The sequence below is a fragment of the Cynoglossus semilaevis genome, chromosome 12 (assembly GCF_000523025.1).
Source record: "Cynoglossus semilaevis isolate Cse_v1.0 chromosome 12, Cse_v1.0, whole genome shotgun sequence".
NCBI classification, from domain to species: domain Eukaryota; kingdom Metazoa; phylum Chordata; class Actinopteri; order Pleuronectiformes; family Cynoglossidae; genus Cynoglossus; species Cynoglossus semilaevis.
In genome coordinates, this window is record NC_024318.1 from 5,171,437 (window position 1) to 5,178,561 (window position 7,125).

General features: G+C 44.9%; 1 protein-coding gene across 1 annotated transcript in view; it reads left to right on the top strand.

Moving 5' to 3' along the window:
• meis1b (Meis homeobox 1 b) overlaps nucleotides 1–5,443 on the top strand; it is an 88,974-nt gene extending 83,531 nt beyond the window's left edge. The window contains exon 13 of the mRNA XM_017037084.2: nucleotides 4,481–5,443. The gene's annotated coding sequence lies outside the window, so the exon portion shown is untranslated. The remainder of the gene's footprint in view (nucleotides 1–4,480) is intronic.
• The last annotated feature ends 1,682 nt before the right edge of the window (nucleotides 5,444–7,125 follow it).

Sequence of the window (7,125 nt, forward strand, 5' to 3'; positions counted from 1 at the left end):
CAGAGAGAGACGAGCGTCGGTCCTTAAGTGTCATCAATCTGACAGACTTCTGTTGATGCGTGCCACACATTAACACACACACACACTCACACACACTCCTTTTCCTCTGTCCATTTAATCGTCTTTATCTCCCTCACCTTTCTCTGTTTCTCTGGAATTCTTCTCTCTCTCTCTCTCTCTCTCCCTCTCTCCCTCTCTCTCTCCCTCTCTCCCCCTCTCGCCTCAGGGCCAAATAGACTCCCACATATTTTCTGGATGTACACAGGCAGACTCGGTGTTGTCACAGTGCACGGTGTATAAAGTGGCTACACTGACATGTCATTGTTTCACCACATGTGTGTTTGTGTGAGTGTGTGTTCATGTACAACCCTGTGCGACTGTACGTGTGTGAGAGTGTGTGTGTGTTCATGTGCATGAGTGTGTATGGTAATAGGATTACTCCTGGCACAGGGAGGGGACACAAACTAGTGCAAAATGGAGGACATAGCCAGCAGGGTATGGAGCTTAGCTGGGCCTAATTGACTAGATCCAAATTAAATATGCCATCACCAGAGGTGTGACCAATGGATTTGACTTATTCGGTTTACAAAAATAGAGACCATTAACCCTCCACAGAATGCATGTGCAGGAGTGTGTCCGTCACCGTGATGAAAATACATCCCTCCTCCCCCCCCCAACACCTCCTCCCTCCTCCCACTCCTCTCACCCTCCATTGGAAATCAGCAGGACCAAACACAGAGAACGAAATAAAGTCTCGTGGAATTGTGTCTCTCAGCTTGAAAAACGCACGACGGCCGCGCTAATGGAGGGAGCCTGTGTTTCCAGAACGAGGCGTCTGGGTGTGTGTGTGTGTGTGTGTGTGTGTAAACACCAGGGCTAGTTCACTGCGTCCGAGCCGCCTCTCTGCAGCAGCTGCTAGCCTTCCCAGCAGACCTCGCTTTAAACAGCCACAATTTGCCTGCTGAATCCCGTAATTGGGCCACCAGAGGAATCCTGCGCCGAGACGGGCGAAGCGCGGAGAGAAGACGAGTCTGAGAGAAAGAGAAGAAAAAAGACGGAGTGGTAGACATGAAGAGGGGAGGGGCGGATGAAGAGATGGGTAGAGGGAGAAGAGTAAATGACAAGAGGGAGGAAGAAAGGGAGGAGCAGGGAGGGCAGAGGAGAGGAGAGGAGAGGAAGATCGTGTCGGGGAAAAAAAAAAAAAAAAACGTCTTCTCCCCCGAGCGATTAATCCTTTCTTTACAGCTTCATCAGTCGCTCCGTGCTAGCTGCTAGCTCTTCTCCAAAAAAAAAAAAAAAAAAATTGCGACTTTTTCTAGGTCAATTAAATGTAAGTGATGTGTTATATTCTTTCATGACCAATTAAATTAATAGGTTATTGCAGAGTGGCGTGGGTGGGAGGAGCAGGGACAGTTATCCCATTTGATTAAGAGAGCATGGGTTCATTATATTTTATAAGCAATTTTCATTAGCTGACTTGAGGTTTTGTTACCGCGGGGCTGGAAATCAGCGCTCATTGTGCTCCGTCTGGATGCAGAAGGTGTGCCTTCAGCAGTCAGACTGCAACATTAGTTAAAACCAAAGCCAATTAGTCCTGCTTAGTGGAGAGCGTTACGCTCCTTCCACCCAGCGATGATCACAGAGCTTACATCCCCCTGCGAAACAATACACCTGTCAGTCCACATGAAGTCCAGCAAGTGAAGCAGAAGCCGGGCCGGTCTTTGATGGGGACAGAATTGACTCTGGGACAACCCTTCACCTCCTTTCTCCTCCCCCTCTCTGTTTCTACAGAATTAACCTGTCGACCCCAGAAAACTGTCGTTTTTTTTAATACAGTGTCGGCATAAAAGTTATCAAAGCCTGGATAGTTTTTTTGGTATTTTTTTTCTCTCTCTCCAAAAATGTTGATAACATTTGCCGGAGCGGACGCTGCCTGTAAACCGCTCCCAGCTGGAGACCTTTTGTCCCAGAATGCATTGCTCCAATCATTAAGCACAAATTTGTTAACCTCCTGCTCAGAGGTCAACATCTCCGCAACACCAACCATGTGCTCCCCTTTCTGCTGGGTGAACTTTTACTATTAACGAACAAAAAAAAAATGTTCCCGATGGGGATTGTGTGCCCCCCCCCGCCCTCCCCCTTCNNCCCCTTTCTGCGGGGGGAACTGTTACTATTAACGAAAAAAAAAAAAATGTTCCCGAGGGGGATTGTGTGCCCCCCCCCGCCCTCCCCCTTCACCTCCCTCTTCCCTCACCCTGCTCACCCCCTTGTATTGTGCATGTGAATGTGTGACCCTGTTGATTTGGTCCCTCTGGAATCTCCCCCAGAGTCGAAGAAAGGAGTCCCGCAGCTCCACCTATTGATTGGCTTATTAAGTGAAAAACCCCATTAGTAATGAGCGCCCAGTCAAGCACGCTCAGCGTTTACTGCCGCCTTTATGTCCTTGTCGTTTTCGGGAGTTTCAGGAGTGAGCAGAGGGTTAGGGTTCGAGGGTTCTCGACATTTTAATTGTGTTGTTTTGGGTTTTTTTTTTGCTGTGAATCGGACGTGACTTTTGTGATAGTTTTCTTACAGTATTTCATAGACTAAATACGAGCTTCAACCCTGTTAGGTAAAATGGAAAGATTTAGTCCCAGAAAAAAGACATATTGCATCTGGAGAGAGAGAGGGGGCGCTAAAGGAGTGTTCTGATTTGTTGTACATTTAGTCCAAATAAACCCTGACCCTGAAGCTAACATTTCATATATGACGGCTGTAAATTAGCAACGTATGCCGATATTGGCCAAAACTTAATTTCTGATTCCGATATCAACCGATACATGCAGCGGTTTGGGTTAAAGGTGCAATACAAATAATAGTTTCACTTTCAAACTATTTTAAGTTTCAACCCAAGCATTACATTATCGGGTTTTGATTATCAGAGGAAATACTGATAATGATTCTTAGCTAATATCGGTCGGCCGATAATTTCTATTATCGGACATTCCTACTGTAAATGCTTCTATATAAAAGAGGACAAATCCAAGGATGGTTTTGTCCAGTTTTTTTTTAATTCTTTACTTTTATTTAACCAAGATTCTCCAGGGAGACAAACACAGGAAGTCCCCCGGGGTAACTCCAAATCTGTTTCGGAGCTTCCTGTTTGGCTCGGCTTGTTGTTGTTACCACAGGTTGTCACCCACAAAAGACAGGTCCCAGGTGAGACACCGTTAGGTCCACAGTTGATAGCTAACCTCTACCACCTGCAGCTATTTTAGGCTAGCATAATAGCTGCGTAGCTCAGGTGGAGAGTGAAGGATGAGCAGGAGAGAAAGAAACCAAGGAGTTCTTTTAAAGTGTCTTTGCCTTTGTTCTCCTGCTGCTGCGCCTCCTTGTCCTCCTCCTTGTCCTCCTCCTTGTATGCCTTTGTGTCATGTGATGTGGTCCTCCCGTGTGAGGTGGAACACGTGGATGAGCCACAGGCGCTCTCTCTCTCTCTCTCTCTCTCCTTCTCTTTCTCTCTCTCTCTGTGTGTGTGTGTGGTGCCATGGTGTGGCGGTTAGCATGCCTGCCCTTGCAAGCTGACAGAGCTGGGTTCAAATCCCAGATGAACCACAGGTTTGGTGCCTCTAAGGGGCAGCAGATCTGCCGCTGAGCAGCTCTGAGTCTTGAGGTCTGGAAATGTCAGAAAGTAAAAACCCAACAGTGGTCGTTATTTTCCTTCCATAGTTTGAACAGATTATCCAGAAAAAATAAATCTGACCTGGACTGAAGTATCAACTCAAATGAGTTTGGACCTCTAAATCCTCTCCTACTGCTGGGATTAACTCCTCAGACCAACCAGTGACCACCCCCCCCCCTCCCCCCTCTAGTATTTTGACTGAGATTAATATTATGTCAGGTTTGCAGTTGCCACAGCCTGAATTACCCCTGGGGGGTATTATCAGCGGCTCCTGCCATGTCGGTGGTTTCAGACTGTAACAGGAGAGTGTGCAGTCGGAGCTCTGCTCTGATCTATTGTTGTGTTCAATTAATGATTAATGGTCGCCAACTCCTGTGCGATTAAATGCTTTCTTCCACTGCAGAGGACGAGGATATGACTGTCAGCTGGAAAACCTCTGTACACGCAGGAGAATGAAGTACTCGTACTTATGAGTACTTTGAGCGTGGCTCCATATTCAGTAATGAAGGAAGGTTTGATATTTTAGGCTGGTATGCTGGTTTGATGGTATGCTGGTTTGATTCCTGGTCTGCAGGACAGTGTGAATGGTTCACGCTCACTTGGCCACAGGTGAACAGTCTCTCGATGTGAACCTGTGATTGACAGGTGAACTTGTCCAGTAACGCTGCCGTCGCCCGACGACTTCAGCGATTTTGATCCAGGAGTAAAAATGAATCCGTTAAAAAAAAAATTACTAATAATTTTTTGACTATTGTGATGACGATGATGATCTTGTTCTCATCTGACCTTTAAGTAACTCCTCTTCTTCTTCTTCCACAGAACTGAAGGTCAAGGCGGGGGGGTCATCTGTCCCACAGAAGCCTGTGGAGCAGTGGACATCCAGACACCAACTTCCAGACGACTACAACTTTTCCGTCAACATCCCGGGACAGACTCCAATGTGCAACCTGGAGACCCACCACGACGGCCTTCAACAGTTTTTTTTTATATCCAGAGCAGGTGGGGAGGGGGCGCTGAAGATCTCTTATGAACCTGGTGTTCTTTAAACGCCCCCACCCCTCCCCGCCCCCCCGCTGCTTCTCTGCTGGACCCTCCTTCCTGCCCCGGGCCACTTCAGACTCTCACGGGAGTCCTCCTCTGATGATGACGCGATTGGAACCGAGCGAGACAGAGACACACTGGGTCCTCTGCCCTTACCTTTGGCCAACTAGGCACTTGGTGATATTTTCTAGACTCAGAGACTTCCTGCAGGGGGAGCGAGCCGCTCTTTTGGGACGATGGACCGAGGAGAAGCCGATGTCTGTATCTGACGGGACACTGACGCAGCGACACAGGTGCCCACTTTTACAAATATACCAGGATGTAAACACGGAGGCGGGGGACGGCCGAGAGGAAAGAAAAAAGTTAAAAAAAAGTATAACTATATCAAAACCCTGGTTTGGGGAGTGAGCGGAGAGAGAGAGAGAAAGAGAGAGAGAGAAAAAATATACTGTATACTGATGTAAAGTTACGCCGGACTCTGACACGAACTGGGGATCTAAGTATTGTAAATGCTATTGTATTGTTCTGCATATTATGTTGTTTCTAACAGATTTTTTTAAAAAAGGATGTGAACTTTTGTTTTTTCTTTTTGTTTTGTTTTTGTTTTTTTCTCCTCTGTTTTCTTTCCACACTATGTGTGTGCCGTCTCCCCATCATGGAATTTGACCTCCTGCCCCCCCCCTTCATTAAATCACCATGCATTTTTAAAAGAAAAAAAAAATAAAGAAATGGACAATTTGAGAACGTTGTGAACGAAAGTTGTTTTTTTGACTGTGGCAGTGAGAATTCAATGTCCTGTTTTTTTTGTTTTTTTGTTTTTTTTTCTCCTCTAGGTCTAAATTTACTCCTTAAACTCACACAGGCTGAAAGATACATCCCATAATTCCACAGTCCAGACACTAATGATTGATCTGATTGTTTTTAAATGTCAACAACGTGTTATTTTGTCAACAAACTTCCTTCCTTAAGGTGAAAATTAAAGTCTAAACAGAAGGTGAGCAGGAAAGACAGATAAGGACGAGAGCCAATCAGAGGGCGGATTGAAACTCGCAACCTTTTGTCATATTTTTTGTGTCAAATTTGGAAATGGTTAATTGTGGTGCGTTATGATCTTGATCAGTCATGATTAGTCGAGATATTTTTTTTGTGATATAATTAATAAGATTTATTGTGATTGGACGAACGCTGAATTCAAGACTTTTCGACCTGGACTTGAACTTTTTTTTTTTAAAGACCTTTTTTTTTTGTACCTAGGAATAAAATCTAACCTACTGAAGAATTTTCTAATTTTGCAACAGTGTAAACCTGTCCCTCAATGGGACACAACCCACCAGGTGAGAACCAATGATTTAAAATGGCTTTGTTTGAAAGAGTTTGTTTCCTGTTTTTATGTCATAAAGCATTTGCATGACCTGTGTTTATACACCCCCCCTCTGTCACCCTCCCTCACCCCCAGATTCACGATGATTTAAAAAATAGTGTATGCCACTGTTTCTTTTGGTTCAGATTATGCGATGCTGATCAACATGTGTATGTGTGTGTGTAGGTGTGTACACACCCTTTTGTCACTGCATCCATTCTCTGTTGCTTCAAACTTGTCAAACTTGTCACATCTTTGCAGGTGTCTTTATGCTTTTATTTTGAAGGGCACGTTTGGTGAATATTGAGTTACAAACAAATATTGTCTTTTCTTCTCCAGTCAACGCCTCACAATCAGCCTGTCAGTCTGTAGACTGTCACAGAGGAAGAGGAGTGTTTCCCTGGATGTTTACACACAGTCAGTGTCACTGAACACAGTTTTATTATTATCATCATCATCATCATTATCATCATCATCATCATTATTATTATTATTATTATAATTATATTCTGTTTGTTTCCCTTCCTGCTCCAGACCCACCACCAGGTCCTGGACCAAATGCTGGGATTGTTTAACTTTGTCTAACTCTGTTCCAGGTTGTTGTCAGCAGACCAGGACCCGGACCTGGTCCTGGACCTCATCCTGGAGGTCTTCTTGGTCTGTATTTCACAGTCTGGTCTCCAGTCTCTGTCTCTTCTGTTGTTTCAGATCCAGAGTCCAGTCTGGATTATGTCATATTTGTTATTGTTATTCTTTTTCTTTTTCTTTTTCTTTTTTTAGAGTTTTGATTCTGGTCCTCAGTTTGTTTCTTTTGACCTGAACTTGTTTGTGAACCACCGTTTTCACCTCAGTTCTTGACCTTTTTTTATTATTATTATTATTGAATTTTGTCCAATATTATTAATAAGTTATGGCTGTTGAAAAGTTTCAAAGTTTTTCAGACCTCATCATCATCATCATCATCATCATCCTCCTCCACAGGTGAAGGACCATCATGACGACCCTTCACCAGACCTCACCCCTCTGCCCTCCCCCGCCCCCCCCCCTCCCCCCCCCCCCCCCT